The sequence below is a fragment of the Macaca thibetana genome, chromosome 14, assembly GCF_024542745.1.
Source record: "Macaca thibetana thibetana isolate TM-01 chromosome 14, ASM2454274v1, whole genome shotgun sequence".
In the NCBI taxonomy this organism is placed as follows: domain Eukaryota; kingdom Metazoa; phylum Chordata; class Mammalia; order Primates; family Cercopithecidae; genus Macaca; species Macaca thibetana.
Window position 1 is genome coordinate 50,209,491 of NC_065591.1, and position 17,827 is coordinate 50,227,317.

The window sequence follows — 17,827 nt, forward strand, 5'->3', positions numbered from 1 at the left end:
GGCTAGGGGAATGGTGGACAAAAAGACTGTTAACCAAGAATTTCACATCCGCAAGAAATAGTTTTTCAGGTACACAGAAGCTGAAAGAATTCAACACTGGTAGATGTATATACTACAAGAAATTTTAAAAGTTCTTCAGTCAGAGGAAAAATGATACTAAACAGAAATCTGAATGTACACAAAGGAATAAAACATGCTATAATAGCTTCTATTTTCTGCTTCATTGGTTAATAGAGACTGATGTAGCATATAGCCCATCATCTCTGAGTGTCTTCCTATCTTCCACTCTTCAACCCGATCATGAAGTCTTTCTTTTCTAAACTGACCTGGGAAACTTGCATGAAGTGGTTGGGAAAGTGGATTGAATGTTAAAATTGGAACTTCTGCAATATATGAAGAAAAATATACCTTTCTTCAGAGACCTTTTCCACTTTATGATGAAGGCAGTGTTCAAACTTTCCATTTTGTATGTGTACTGGAGCATTTCATTGCTCACTAATCTTTGGTACAACTACAGTAGTGTACTCTTCTACCAAAAGGATTGGCATAGTAAGATAGCTTCTAATTTGGACACAAGATTTATATAGTCTGCTATAGTAGCCAAGGTATATAGGAAAAATATTTGCCTTTCTTACAGCACCTGGTTCTACCCACTTAAGAAATGTTCTTCTTAGGCTGGGTGCGGTGGCTCACGCCTGTAATCCCAGCACTTTGGGAGGCCCAGACGGGTGGATCACGAGGTCAGCAGATCGAGATCATCCTGACTAACACGGTAAAACCCTGTCTCTACTAAAAATACAAAAAAAAAAAAAAATAAGCCAGGTGCGGTGGCTGGCGCCTGTAGTCCCAGCTACACGGGAGGCTGAGGCTGGAGAATGGCGTAAACCCGGGAGGCGGAGCTTGCAGTGACTGGAGATGGCGCCACCGAACTCCAGCCTGGGCGACAGAGCAAGACTCCGTCTCAAAAAAAAAAAAAAAGAAATGTTCTTCTTGTCTTTACTAGTCTACTGTCTGTAAAATTTAGTAATTCATTCTTCACAGATGATGGACATAACCAAGAAGTCTCTGTTTAGCAATAAGTGACCTTAAAATTGCTAATAGATCCCTATGAAGGCCAGTTCAGTTTCTAAGACGTCTGGACATGTTTTTATTCTGGTGCATGTCCTTGCAATTCAAAATCTGAATAATGTGCAAAGTGTTACTTTTTTTTTTTTTTTTTTTTTGAGATCACATCATATTGATCTTGGTCTTATTCTAGAAAGGTCTTTATTTTAACCTATTTTATCCCCTTCTCCAAAAATACAAATATTCCCTAAAAATAAAACTAACTCTTGGTTAGATTACTTCTTCTCCACATCTAAGAAGCATTTTGAGATTTCAATCCTATATTCTGCTTCATCATTCCCTATTCCTAGAAATCATATCAAATCCTGAGCAAATATGTCTGTGGTCTCAGGCTTAATTAATGGACTTTGTCACTAAGAGTATCTGTAGAAATGCCTAGCCTGAGAGAACCACAAGACTCTTGGAAAATTTCATTGAGGCAAAGGATTTCACGTACTTTTAAGTTTTAGGAAAATTGTACTTTTTACCATGATGACTGAAAAAAATTGCTAGGAGGATACAGAAAGATTAAAAGTTAAAAAAAAAAAAAAAAGCAAGAACAATTTAAAAACATATACCTAAAAATACCTACCATGCCGAAAAATAAATAAAGATTTTTAAATATAAAATAAACATATAATAGAGAGAATAGACAAAACCAAGAATTAGTACTTTAAATAAACTAGTAAAATGTACAAGCTTCTGGCAAACTTGATCAATATAAACAATAAAAGCCCAAAAACACCAGAAATGAGTAACGGTACACAATTCAGACTCAGTAGAATTTAAAAGATAATAAGGGAATATTTTGAAAGTTTTATGCTAATAAGTAATTGAAACATGAATTAAAATACGATTTACCAAAGCTGACTCTAGAAAAAAAAAAAGTGAATGGTGCAATAATCCCTAAATACACTGAACTGGTGTTTCTAGAAATCTTCCCATAAAGAACACTAGATGATATTATTGAGAAGGTTTACTGATTATTCAAAATATTTTTATCTTACAAATTATTGCAGAAACTTATGTAATTTTATTAAGAAGATAGCATAACTTTATTCCAATTCCGAACATAGATAAAATAAGAAATTTGAAGGGCCGGGCGCGGTGGCTCAAGCCTGTAATCCCACACTTTGGGAGGCTGAGATGGGCGGATCACGAGGTCAGGAGATCGAGACCATCCTGGCTAACACGGTGAAAACTAAAAAATACAAAAAACTAGCCGGGTGTGGCGGTGCCTGTAGTCCCAGCTACTTGGGAGGCTGAGGCAGGAGAATGGCGTGAACCCGGGAGGCGGAGCTTGCAGTGAGCCGAGATCCGGTCACTGCACTCCAGCCTGGGCGACAGAGCAAGACTCCATCTCAAAAAAAAAAAAAAAAAAGAAATTTGATTGATGACCAGGAGACACTGCAGATGTCTTCTGCCTGAAGTACATTCTTCACAATAAGTCTATTTGCATTCAAGGAACAAATATAAAGACCTTAGAATACATTTATTCCACTCAATTAAACAATTATTGTTGTCACATATTTTAACTTAAGCTTATTTTTCTTAATCTACAAAGGACTTAGTACTGATTTATACAACACACAACTTTTTTATTTTTCATTCCTTGATGCATTTCAGACCTTCTTTCTTGGGTCACATTTTTCTGCTTAAAACACATTCTTTATCATTTTCTTTAGTGAGAGTTGTTTGGTGACAAATTCTCTTAGTTACTGCTAATCTAATAGTGTCATTCTCCCTTTATTCTTAAAAAATATTTTCAAATCATTACTTTCTGTTAGTTTGTGGTCAGCAGAATAATGCTCCCAACCCAAAGTTGTCCACACCCTCATGCCTGGAACCTGTTAATAGGTTACGTTACATGGCAAAAGAAAACTTGTAAGTGTAATTAAGTAGCCTTGTTTGACCTTCGAAAAAGAGTATCTTGGGGTATCCAGGTGGGTCCAATCTAACTAAAGTGACCTTTCAAAGCAGAGAACTTCCTGTGCCTTCAGTCACAGATAAGCAGCGGCAGCAGAAGAGAGATACAGCAAAAGGGAAGATCAAAAGGTTCCAAGCGTGAGAAGAATTTGAGGTTCTATTGCTGGCTCTAGATAGAGAACCAGAGAGAGGCCTCCAGGATCTGATGGCTATCCCCAGCTGACAGCCAGCGAAGAAACAGGAACTTCAGTCTCACAGCTGCAAGGAACTGGATTATGCCAACAACCATATGAGCTTGAAAGTGAATTCTTCCCAGAGCCTTCCAATAAGAGCCCAGCTGGATGACAGCTTGATTTCAGCTTTGTGAAACTCATAGCAGAGAAACAAGCTGAGCCCACCTGGACTTCCTACCCGCAGAATTGTAAGATACTACATTTGTGTGTTTTTAAGCTGAAAATTTTGTGATAACTTATTATAACAACAATAGAAAATGAATGCACGATACATTGACAGTATCATTTCACTTACAGCTTTCATTTTTGCTGTTGAGCAACTGGCTGTTGTTCCCATTATCATTTTTTTTAAAGTAATCTGTTTTTTTCCCTCTGTCTATCTTTAAGATCTTGTGTTTGTCTTTGATGTTCTGCAGTTTCATTTTTATATGCATACGTATGGATTTCTTTTTGTTTATTCTATGGGGAAATCATCACAGTTTCTGAATGGGATAATGATGATGCTGTCATTCACCAGTGTTGAAAGTTTTTGAGCCCTTACATCTTCAGATAAGATCTCTGGCTGATTCTCTCCTCCTGTTGTGGAATTCCAGTTTCATAAAATTAAACCTGTTAACTTTGTGTTCCATTTTTCTTAATCTTTCTTCCATATTGCCCACAAGAACTCTCAAATGTATACCTTTTAAGATATATCTTCCAGTTCATTAATTCACTATTTAGCTGCTTCTAATCTGCTTTTAAAAACATCTGTTGGATTCTCCTTTCAATCATTTTACTTTTTATTAACTTTAGAAGTTCCATTGTTTCTATCTTAAATCTATCTGGTCATTTTTAATAGTTTTGCACTCTGTAAATATTGTGAATTCATTTTGTATTTCTCTAAAAATTAAATATTCTTATTCATATTCTGTATCTGATGAGTCAGATATCTATATTCAGTGTAGGTCTAGCTCTTCTAATATTTTTGTCTCTTTCTGAGAGTGCTATATTTCTCTTTGTTTCTTATTGGTATTTTGAACTGAGTTCGTATGTCTTTGAGCTTTGTCTGTGGAAATGCTTTGAGGCCTTTGAAATTGTTTCTTCCATAGAGAACTGTGCTTTCATCTAATTAAAGAACCACTTTAATCAAAATTCTTGGGCTGGAGATACTGTGTGTGCGTGTGTGTGTGTGTGTGTGTGTGTGTGTGTATCACCCAGATAATGTAAATTCAGTCTGAAAACTCATGTGAGGGCCATCTTATGGCACAAATTCCCCTCTTTCTATTGGTGCCAAGAATCAAGACCAGAAGTTTTTCTTTCAGCCTTCTGGGTCAGATGATTGGGTTTATTTCTAATTCACCCTTACAGTGCAGACAAAATCCTTTAGAGCCCCAGCTTTTTGCTAGGGGCTTCTCTTTGGACTCAGTATGTCCAGCAGTCTCTGGACTTTATTTTCATCCAATAGTATTATGTGAGGCTGCTTTCCATCTGTTAGCAAATGCCTTTATGGTAAACATTTGCCTCATGGATTTTCACTTTTGCTTGGATCATGGCTTTTTATTCTCTCACCAGCTCATTAAAGCTTTTAATAAGATGTTGTATATAACTTATTCACTGTTTTCCATTGTTTTCAGTGAGTGTCAATCAGTGTACCTCATCTCTGTCTTATTATAGGAAATGGAAGCTCCAGGCACCTTGCCCTTCGGCAAGATAATTTGTCCAAGGGAAGGCCAGGCTGCCACCTGCCTATTTTACTCTCTCTGGGATACCTTCTGAGGAACTAGGACCCAGAAAGATGGGAGCCCTGCCTTGTGCTCCAGTATTTGGATAGGCTTACTTGTCTGCTTCAGCCTGCTAGCTCTACTTGTCCCCTCCCCGAGGTCCAGTCCCACTGTTTCCACTAGGCCAGATATCCTGCCATGCCTGCCCTGCAGTTCTGATCTTCCTCACCTCCATTACGTGAACCCAAATCAGTCCAGCCTGATTCTCACACCTGCAGAAAAGTATAGAAGTGGATTAGATCCTAAGTCCCTGAATGCACTTGATTTTTAATTGCTAATTTCTTTTCTGGGAGCTCTACCCCATTTTCCTGCTAATTTTCCCATCTTTCTTAATATTCTTCAAAGTTCTGTATCTTAACTTGTGCTAGAACCAAGTGCTGAAAACAGTGGGTTCCAGGATGCAGCATGTAGTAAGAAAGGAAGAAGCTCAAACTTTGGACTCCCAAATACCAAAGTTTACATTCAGATCTTCCACTTGGTAGTTACCACCTAACTTCCCTAAGCCTCTATTTCCTCATTTGTAAATATAATTTTGTCAGATTGTACCAGAGATAATAAAGTGTCTAATTCAAAATAAGTGCTTAATTTAAAATGCCTGAAGCAGTAAAACAAAGGTTATGGAGTTTATGTGGTCAATATTGTGTTACTTTATACTTTAAAGACTAGAATTTAAGCAATTACAGAAAGAATGAGAAGTCCTTGCTGTTACATATCAGCTCTGATACAAGAAAGTGTCATAAACTCGTAAAGGCCACAATGGAACAGCAGCTAGTATGGGGTATAGAAAGAACTGAAAACCAGCACACAAAAACTAAAGCTAAAACTCAGAATATGGCAGAAAAAAACCTGGATCAGAACCAGGCATACACGTGAAGACACTTAAAGGACAAGGAAGTTAAGAAACCTGTTCAGGATCAAGCAAGCAACAGAGCAGCCTGGCTCCAAAAGCCAAGTTCTCAGTCTCTTTGATATGCTGCTTCTACAATGTGAGCAAACTTCTCTGCTCAGAATTTCCACTAATAAAGCCACGCAAGAACCCACTATCAATTATCAGAGTTGATGCATGAAAGGAAACGTAATTTCCACTTTTGGCCCAGAGATTCCTGGCTTAGGGCCTAACCCTTGTGAGGCATTGGTGGACGCCACAGGCACCCAATATCTTTAGACTGTATATTAATTTGTAGCTCCTATATATAATTATATTTAAGCTAACTAATAGTAAACCATAAGAGGTGCTTCCAGAGCAGCTTGCCCTTACCTCAGTTACAAAACCTTTCTCATCCCATCATCGTGTGTTTTTGCATCTGGCTCCAGGACTAGATTTGCATGTCTCAAAGGCAGGGAAAGTTTCCTATTCTTCCATTTATTTGTCCCCCAGGTCTATGATAATCTCTATTACATCAATATAGCACAATAACTCTTTTAAATATATGAATGACAAAAACAATAATAAGTCGCATTTTGTTTTGTACCTTCAAGGTACTAGGCTCTGTGTTAGACACATCCCATATACTATTTCTAATTCTTACAACAACCGTGTGGGCTTGATGTTATTCTCATTTCATAGATAAAGTACAGAGATATTAAATAATAGCCTCAGGTTAAATAGTAAGTGGCTGACTGAGATTTACATCCAGATCTAGATGACCCCCTATCTGTGTTCTGTCTTATGACATCAAAAAAAAAAGACACTAAATACACATTTACGAAATAAATAAATTAGATCATTACATTTCATCATGAGAGTGCTTCTCGACTGTATTCTACTGTTGTCTTTTCAGGTACCCAGTCAATAGCACAATAAATGGATGGAGCCAGATGACATGTACAGTCACTATCCTGTGTACAGGGAAAGCAGGACTGGTTGGAAACTTGCCTTCAACATCTAAAAAAAATAAAAATAAAAATAAAGGTAGAGAGTGATCAGGGCTCAGGGTTTTGTGGATGTGGTCCGGCCTCCCTCAGGCAGGCTGGGTTGGGTAAGATCCTCTCCACTGCCCCATGGCTGTTGGATCCATGCCTACCTTGGATATAAAACCAAAGTTCCATCAACTGGGCCTTCACATTTTTTCCCACTGATCGTACCGCCATTTTCACCTTCAGATTCTGTCTCACATCAGAGGGGGTGGTTCAAGTTCAAACACTGGGATTATGTGTATTTTCAATTGTTTAGGGTCACAAAGAAAATCTAAGTAAAATCTGGTCATTTTTCTTTTAACCCAGCAATTATAATCAGATGTAGACAATATTGTGTAAGCAAAAGTGAGCATAGGCTTTGAAGTCAGACCAAACTGAGTTCCTATCCTGAATCTGCTGCTTAATAGTCATGAAATTTGGAGAAAAATATCTAATCTCTTTGAGAAACAGTTTTGCATCTGTAATCTGGTCATAACAATATCTTGGAGTGAAATTCAAAGATGCATGTAAACTGTCTTGCACATTAATAAATGTTTATCTCCTTCCCTCATCCTGTTATTTCAACAGAAAGAATATGAGAGCTAACTCTCATCCAAAAGTAGACAAAAATAATGAAAGTTGCTTAAAAATCCGATTTCAACTCAAATCATGCAACTCTTATTTATATCAGGACAGTATGGAGTAAAAGAGAAACATTTTATTATTTTTTCATAATCAATAGTTGCTTTTCAAGATAAAAATGTTTAACTCTATTATTATCTATAGAATAGCTTTCAATATGCATACCACAATAGAATTCTTTTAATTTTTTTCAGATAGTTCCACTCTTAGAAAAATTTTTCCTGTCAAACAAATTCCAGCTATTAAGTAATGATTTGATTTCTTGTCTTTATTAAGCAACAACAAAATCTAATGACTGCTAGAGCTTTTCACAGGGTGTATCCAGCAAGCCCCAAGCAAAGGAACTTAGTATCTTAGTTATCTGAGCTTCCTCCACTGGGCTCCCGGTTCTCAATTTACATCCTTACAGACTCCACCACATATCCAGAGAACTGAGTTGTATTGGAATTTGATTCTGGAAAGATATCCACGCAGTAACTTTGTATCTAGAGTCTAGTGGACCAGGAGCTGACAAGATTTTCTTTCCTGCTACACAAAGAACAGAGCAGTTGCTGAGTTGAGCCCTGAAAACAAAGACCTTGTTTTGTATTGTTACCACATGCTCCCTTCCTCTCTCTTTGGAATTTGACAAGCAAATTGGCATTTGTGTTGCTGAGACTATCATAGAATAGTGATTGTTAATTATACCCTAGATGTCCTGCCTCATTCTGCCATGGATGTATTATGCTAAATGTGTGCAGTGAGCAAAAGATCTTAAATTTGATTTCAAGTTGCATATCTCAGCATGCTGACACACCCGCCCCAGGTCAGAGAGTCCCTAAAGGGGCCTATTGGGAGTTCTTCTGCTCCAGAATTTCTGGTTCTAACTTACACCAGAAAGTATTCAAAGGGTCCAGCAGATGTCAGTATGAATTCTTGAGTCCCTCCTGGTTAAGTATTAACAGATCAAATTACATCACCCACTGCCCTGGTGAGCTGTCTCTAGACAGGGTATTATAGGAGCTTTAGCTTCGAGACAGTCTTTTCTATGAGGATCTTCTCCTCTAATTGGTAAAATTCTGACCTCACATCTCAACCCCAAAGCTGGATGAGCGATGCAGTCACAATTATAAAGAACCTTCAAGGGATGAGACAAGTGAATAAAGTGGCTGTTTCTAAAAATAAATCTGTCTATGCCAGCTATCGGTTTTCTTCTACATAACTGATCTTGATAGATTCTCAGCATCTTCAGTCTCTGACCTGGCAATCTCTCTCTTTATAACCATAGACTGGCAGGGCTTTAGGTTGATTACAGCTTTAGAACCAACAACCAGAGACAACACTGCTGGTCTTAGGTGTGCTGAGACACTCCTCTGAATACCTTTTTGATTCATTTTGGGATAGTTTAAAAAGTACAGAGAGTATTATAACAAACACCCATATGTCTATTACCTAGATTTAACAGCTAGTAACATTTTCCCATATATACTGCAGGTCTTTTATTTTACTATTAATGAAATAAAGGTCTCATATTATCCTCTTCAATCCTGTTCCCTTTCCTGCTTCCTCGGGGGTAGATATTGTCTTGAAGTTCATGTGCATCTTTCCCACGTGTTTTAGTTTCCTGGGGTTGCCATAGAGAAGTACCATAAGCCAAATGACTTAAATAACAGAAATTCATTGTCGTGCAGTTCTGGAGGCTGGAAGTTGGAGATCAAGGGTGGGCAGGGCTGTGCTCCCTCTGAAGGCACTAGAGAAGGATGGGCTCCAGGCCTCTCTCTAGCTTCTGGTAGTTCCTTGACTCGGGGCAGCATAACTCCAGCTTCACATGGCCTTCTCCCTGTACGTGTGTCTCTATGTCCAAATTTCCTCTTATAAAAAGGACACCAGTCATACCGAATTAGGGGCCCATCCTACTCCAATATGGCCTCATTTTAACTAATTACCTCTGCAATAACCCTTTTTCCAAATAAGATCCCATTATAAGGTACTGGGCGGGGTGTTAGGAGTTCAACATGAATTTTGGGGGCATAAAATTCACCTCATAACACCATCCATGTATTAATACTTTAACAACATATTATTTTTCCATGAATATCATTTAGTATCTTTTACATATTCAATTTTTGTATAAATGGCATTGTACTGTGTATATCTTTTATCACTTTCTTTTTCTTATTCCAACAATATGTTGAGATGCACTCAGATGACAAATTTTTCAAATTTACTTATAGTATTTTATTTTATGAATTTACTGCTACCAATCTCTTCTCTATAGTAAAATTTAAAATAAATACAAGGTTCAAAATGTCTTCCAATCAGTAAATAATAATGGATATGTGCATCTTGGGCTTGGATTAAATGAGCTCTCTGTCATCCTTGCCAAGACCATGTGCCTGTTTAACTGAGTTTTTGATCCTGCAATTTTATAATTTCAGGCCTCAGCAGGCTCCATCATTAAGGAAATATCAGACAATAAGAGGAGAGCCACTTAAATCTTGAAAAATACTGTTAAATAACAAAGAAGAGAAATAAGACATTTTAATTGATAAAGAAACTTTAAAATTTGTGTCTGCTTTGGGAGAGCCCTCGGATGACAGCTGAATGTCCGAAGCTCAAGGCATAGACATTTAGGAGGAAGGCAAAGACCATAGATCAGGTGTGTAGGCGCCACTGCAACCTTTATTCTTGTGGACTGGTCTTTGGGGAGGAGACCAACCCCACTATCTTTTGGTCGCTAGTCACAGAGAGCAGGCAACCTTGCAGGCCAGGTATGGTGCCTCATGCATGTAATCCCAGTACTTTGGGAGCCTGAAGTGGGTGGATCATGAGGTCAGGAGTTTGAGACCAGCGTGGCCAACATGGTGAAACCCCGTCTCTACTAAAAACACAAAAATTAGCGGGGCGTGGTGGTAGGTGCCTGTAATCCCAGCTACTGGGGAGGCCAAGGCAGGAGAATCACTTGAAAGTGGAAGGCGGAAGTTGCAGTGAGCCAAGATCATGCCACTGCACTCCAGCTTGGGCAACAGAGTGAAACTCCCTCTCAAAAAAAAAAAAAAAAAAAAAAAAGAAATGAAATTTTCTCCAAGAACTGCCATACAAGAGTGCCAACCTGATATGAGGCCATGAACTTTCTCAGTCGGATTGTTTGATACATTTCTCAAGATACACCATCTAAATGGCGAACTTTTCAATTTAGAAGTACTTTAGAAGTATAGGTAAGTTCATTATTAAATTTTAACAAGTTTGAGGTTTAAAGAATAAATTTTTCAAAAACCATTGAAAATTAGCATGTCCCTTTCCCTACCCTTGTTCCTCAAGTCATGCAAGGATTCTGCTGAAAGCACGGCACAGTTGGGAATGGTGTGAGCAGCCACGCCTGCAAAATTGGGCTAATGCCCTGAAAGTTGCTTTTTCCCCTGCCTTCCCCGAGAGCAGAAACACACTCATTCATATGTAGTATGACTCCCATGTTCCAGCTGTCATGCATGATCATCATGGCCTGCACCAAGGTGAGAACTGGGTCTATTTTAAGAGTTGATGGTGGGATATGTCTGCAGTGGGACTGATTCAATCTCAGGGTGGACAAGAAAGAGGCTGTGGAGTTTACAAGAGAATGCCATATTAACCACATAGGCAAACTGAAGATTCTTGGTTCTGTGTAATGCCAAAATTTGAAAATAAGCAAATACCCCTTTATAGATTATCCCTTTATAGACCCCTTTATAAAAATCACTTTATGGATTTATATTTGGGCTGCACAGTTTCTTTTGAGGACCTCAAGTCCAACACACACACACACACACACACACACACACACACACACTCTTACATATACATACAAATAGCCTCTTATTTCATTTTTATCAGTTATGGATAGCATCAAAAGTTGTATAAGAAGCCCCAATAAAAACTGTGTTAAAGAAGACAAGATTGTGGAAATAAATAGAATCTCTACAAAGGAATCATCAGAAATATCAAACAAAAAGACATGTTAAAGCATTTGTTCCCAAAGGCTGTCATTGTTTTAAAAATTGAGCTGATAATTTATAGCATCCACTTTGATTTGTCTTTGATGCTTTACTCTGAAACTAGAATAAGGAGTAGTTATTTTAGAGATTTTTCTGGTGTTGGTCAGGAATTGCACAAGACTTTTATTTTCATTATTTATGTTATATTTTATTCTCATTCCTATTCTCTTTCTCCCTGAAATAATTTTCATATCTATGACTGAAATTTTAACAAGTGTTAAAATATTGTGTATCTGTGCTTAAGAATTAACTAATTAAAATGTAAACTTTTTTTTTTCCAAATAAAGTCTGGAATTTGCCAAAGTGTTTTAAGATCGTGTATAGTGTTTGGGCTTATGTATACACAAATAAAATAAAATATATGTGTACCAAGTGGAATGATCATGGATTTTGGTTTCAGAAAGTGTTTGATCAAATCCTGCCTTCTATTATGTGATCTTAGGCAAGATGTAAAGTCTTTCTAAACCTCAGTTCCCTTAATTGTAAAAAGGAATCAATAATATCTACTTAGCAGGAATTGTTTTAGAAATTTAGTGAAGTAGTATATATACAGTGCCTGGCACAGAACAAGTGCTCAAGAAAATGGCAGCTGTGATAGTAGTAGTTGTTATTTCTTGGATCCAAGTACCAGCTTTTCCATTTATTTGCTCTGTAATTTTAAGCCTGTTTCTTCTTTCCTAGGTGGAGGATGTAGAGCTCAGCCTAGATGGTCCCTGCATCCCTCACAGGATTAATAGTCTCTGTTTCTAACACACTATGGGCCTGCATCTAAAGCACTGTCAAGGAGGACCAGGCAACCTGAATAGATGCAAAAGTGGGATTCAGTTAACTTTCATTGTAACCACGTTTATTGAGCACTTGCCATTAGGCGCTATTTTAAGTCTTTTCCATGTATTGCCACATTTAATTCTCACAACAATCCTATGCCTAAGGCACTATCATTATCCCATTTTACATATGAGGCAATTGAGGCACAGGGAGGTATGTATCTTTCCCAAGATTATATAGTTAGTAAATGGTAGAGCCAGGATTCAAATCCACGACAGTCTACAATTTTAACCACTATACTTTTCTGAAGGGATTGGCTTATCTACAACTCGCCACCCTCTAGTCTAAAATCAGAGGTAATCCTGGCACTTACTTATATTTATTTTTCTTTCCTGAGCCTAGAGCAGACCTTCATGATATGTTTGCTGGAGGACAGTGGCTCTACAAAGATCCAGCGCCACATCTAGCTACTAATAAGTGTATGGTGTTAAGTCCCTACTTTTTTCCTAATTAGCTTCTAAAGTCAAAGAGATATGGAATCTATCCCGCATCAGCATTAACTTTCTGGTTCTGGCAACACTCCTTGACCCCTCTAAGCCTCTTCCCCATCTGTAATGGAGAGTATGTGTGGAAATACAATAATAGCACCCAACTCACAAGGAGAAAATGAGACGTAACACTTGGTAAATGACTCCAGGTAGGAGGCACTCAATAATTATGATCAGCATTAGCTCCATACTTTGAGGCAAATTTCAAATGGAGCCACTGAGCTGAGGAAAGGCTCCTTCAATTCTTCCCCGTTCTGTGTGTTCCAGAATAGGATTCTTTGCCCCAGGGTCCCTGTTATGACTTCTTACCTAGGTCATAGATATGACCAAGTTCCCAGTCTACACTCCAAGGCTCTGTTAAAATCGGTTGGACTTTGAGAGGGTCTCATCAGTTGAGACAGAGTCATGTCTCCTGCCTGCTAGGGGTGCACAGCCTGGAGAGGGAGGACAGGACGTTCTCCCACCTGCTATGGGCTTTAACTGTAAATCTCATCCAGGGCTTGACGTCACCCCTTCTTTCCTCATTTAAACTTTCTCTTTCAAAGCTTCCACCTTTCTGAATATTATTTAAAAAAAAAAAGAAAAGAAAAGAAAATAAAATAAAGACCCTGCAAGTCTTTGGCCTGAGTTTTCCATTCTGTGTCCAATTTCCTTTTCTTCCTCCTTTTCTTTTGCTTGTTAATAAAGTTTCCTTTATGTGTAACACCATCTTTCCACACTATGAATTTGTGGGTGTTACAAAAAGGTATCATTGAAGGGATAGTAATTATTCTGATGTTTAATATAGCCAGAGACAAGACATGACAGAGCCGCAGGTCTTCCTAGGGCAAGTCCTCTCATGAAGGATCGTACGTCGGAAGCTTACGTAGTGTCATTTGTGTCTCAATGCCTTTGAGTAGGCTCTCGGTTTCCTCATTCTTTGATCTTCCCTTCTTATTCTTTTCTACAACTTATATTAGAAAATTAGACTTGCACACTTCCTGCTCCCAGACCTCCTTATCCCAAGCAAAAAAATTCAAAGGGTGTGGAATATTGTTATTAAGCAAGAAAGTACATTTTCTTCTGCTTGTTGCATTTTCCTTTTATTCCCTTTTGAACTGTTGTTTTTGAAATCATATTTCAGTGGTAATTTTCTCTTTACCTTTATTCTTCTAACAAATGCAATTATTGCTGGCTTTGTTCTACCACAGCTGGCGGCTGGCATGGTGAGAGACGTGGAGAGGAGTAGAGGGAAAAGGAGTGGGTTTGTTTTCAGTTCTGTATGCTCATTTTGGTAGCAGTGGCACACAGGGAGATAGTTGGGACCTCAGAGATATTGACACATTAGACTTCCTGAAATTGAGTGAGCAGTTTAGAAAGAGTTTGGAAAACATGAATGTGACTAGTAAAATAGCATTTTAGACAGAAAAGCCTTGCTAAAAATATAATCAATGTGGTGGTTTTAAAATATGTCTGAAAATTCTTTGATAATCCACTCTTCAAACAGTGGAACTTCATTCCCCTTTCCTTGAATGAGGGCTAGATGCAGTTACATGCTTCTAACTAACAAAATGTGTCAGAAGTCATCTAAGTGACTTCTAAGGCTAGCTCATAAAAAGGATGGATTCTGTCTGGCTCTATCTCTCTTGGATCACTCACTCTAGAGGAAGCTAAAAGCCACGTCAAAAGGACACTGAAGCAGCCTGCGAGAGGCTTGAATGAAGAGTAACTGAGGCCTCCCACCACCAACTAGCACCACCTTGCCAGCCAGGTGAGTGAGCAACCTTGAAAGCAGATCCTCCAATCCTATTGATGTCTTAATGTGATCACAGCCCTGGTGAACACCTTTTTAAAAAGTAACAGTTTTAATTGAGATACAATTCACATATCATAAATTCATCCTTTTAAAGTGTATAATTCACTGGATTTTTAGTATATTCACAGAGTTATGCAACATTCACCATCAATTTTCATCACACCAAAAAGAAACTCCATACTCACTAGCAGTTACTCCACGTTCCTCCTCCCCATATCCCCTGACAACCACTAATCGACTGCCTATCCATGCAGGTTTGGCTACTCCGTACATCTCATATATTTGGAACAGTACAATATGTTGCCTTTTGTACTAGTTTCTTTCACTTAGCATAATGTGTTCAATGTTAATCACTGTTGTAGCCTACATAAATGCCTCATTTTTTTATTGCCAAATAATATTCCATTGTACGGTTTATCACATTTTTAAAGACTAGTTATCAGCTAATGGACATTTGAGTTGTTTCTACTTTGGGGCAACTATGAGTGATGCTATTACGAACCTTAGTGTACAAGTTTTTGTGTGAACATTTTCATTTCTTTTGAACATATACCATGAGTGGAATTGCTGGGCCATATGGTAACTTTATGTTCAATATTTTGAGGAACTAACAGAATGTTTTCCAAGTGGCTGTATTATTTTACCATCCCACCAGCAATGTATGAAGATTATAATTTCTCTATATCCTTACCAATACTTGTTATTGTATTTTCTTCATTTTAGCAATCCTAGCCAGTATGAAGTGGTATCCCATTGCAATTTTGGTTTGCATTCCCTAATGACTCATGATATGAGCATCTTTTACATATGTTTTGACCATTTGTATGTCTCCTTTGGAGAGATATCTATTCAAATCCTTTGTCCAGCTATTAATTGGGTTGTGTTTTTATTGTTGAATTATAATAATTTATTGTATCTGATATCAACCCCTTATCAGATACACGACTTGAAGATATTTTTGCCTATTCCATGAGTTGCCTTTTCACTTTCTTAGTGGTGATCTTTGAAGCACAAAAGTTCTTAATTTTGGTGAAATATAATTTATCTATTTGTTCTTTTGTCACTTTTGCTTTAGATATCATAGCCAAGAAACCATTGTCTAACCCAAGATTATAAAGATTTACACCTATGTTTACTTCAAAGAGTTGTATAGTGTTAGCTCTTATACTTAGGTCTATGATGCATTTTCTGTTAATTTTTGTGTTTGGCATAATGTAGCTTTCCAGTTGGATTTCTTTTGCGTATGGATGTCTAGTTGGAGTTTTTACAGAAACTCCAAACTCATTTTGCTTCTTCCAGGAGCTGCTATGCTGCTGCTTTTCTTTTTATTATTATTATTATTATTATTGTTATTATTATTACACTTTAAATTCTGGGGTACATGTGCACAACGTGCGGGTTTGTTACATATGTATACATGTGCCATGTTGGTGTGCTATGCCGCTGGTTTTTACAGCTATTGTAGTTTTGAGGCTGCTGGTCTTTAAGAATACCCTGGAGCTAGGGAGAGAGGTATGAGAATGAGACAGGTTAAACACTACAAAGCTCACTGTTCTTACAGAGATTCAGGCCTTTTTCTTTAGAACTCCTTGGATTATTGCAAGCCTTTAATTAATTTTCAAAGTTCTGAAAAAAATTGATTTTTACAATCTTAAACAGTGTTCTCATTGCTTTTACGGAGAAGCAGACTTTGGGAGCCCTTGCTCTGCCATTCTGTGAATGCTTTCAACATCTTCATTAGAAACTTATGAGAAATCCTGAGCCATATCCACTCAGCTAAGCTATTTCTGAAAATCTGACCCACAGGAAATATAAGAATAAATTTGTTGTTGTTGTTACTGTTGTTGCTGTTGTTGTAGTTGTCATTGTTTTAAGCCACTAAATTTGGGAGTAATTTCTTTTGTTGAACAGATAACATGCCAAGAGATAGACACCAACGCTAGGACAAACAGATGAATTTTCAGATTATGGCTTCATATAGGGTGAAACTTCATGATCCTGAGGACTGTCAAATAATAGAGAAAGTAAAGACATTCAGTGGAGATGTGAGAGCAATAATGAAGAATTCTGTTAGAAGGGATACCGTCAAGGGGACCCAGCATAACAAAAGTGAAGTACTGGGTCATCTATAGAGTCCTTTCCAAAATGATGACAGTAATGATGATGACAACAACTTACATTTGCACAGAACTTTATAGTTTACTAAGAACTTCCATACAAATGATCTTCCCTAATCTTAATCCTAACCCTAAGAGGGAGATCAGGCAGGAGTATTATCCCTACTTTACAGATGAGAGAACAGAAACTCATAGAGGTACAAAGCCCTGTCCAAAGTCAACAACAATAAAGTGGTAGAGCTAGGATTTTTAACTCATGGAGGAATCCTCCTGATTCCAACTGGTGGTGACTCTTTCTCCATAGCATGCTGCCCACGTATCCTAAAGAATCTGGGTGTCCAGATTTCCCCATCTAGACACAGTATATAGATGTAGACTCTACTCAACCTGTGGGCTTCCTGAAAACCCAGTTCCAGCCTTAATCCCATCCTAGGGCCTAGAGATAAAGGAAGATTGCAGGCAATATGTGTGCTTTAGGCCAAGAAAATCCTGACTTTTAATCAATCAGCCACCCCCATTCCAACCTGATCTGTGTGACCTGAGCTAACTTGTGGCTGCACCTGACTAGTGAGGACTTTATGCCCATGGCCTCAATCATGAAGGCCTAAGGCCACATAGCTGGTCAATGTCCTGCCCAGTATAGTAGTTGTCTTGTACAGAGTGTAGGTAGAGAGTCAGCAGAGTGAAAGTTACTATGGGAAAACCATGGGGCAGAGTCAAGGGCTGGTGTGGAAGGTGGAGACTCTTCTACCTTTCCCTGGAGCACACTTCTGGCCACAGCCTTTGGTCCCATGTCTAGGAACCATCAACTATGCTGACTCCTTTCTTTATAGACCTCCTGTGATTTTAACAGTCTGCTGCAGTTGATTCAGCTCTGCACCAACTTCTGAATAACTCTGTCTTCCTTCCTCTAAGGCCTGGGACAGGTAATTCCCTGAATATCTCTATCTTCCTTACTCTGAGGCCTGGGACACAATCTACTTCCCTTTCTCCAGGCGCTGCCATCTCCTACTCCACCCTTCCTGGTT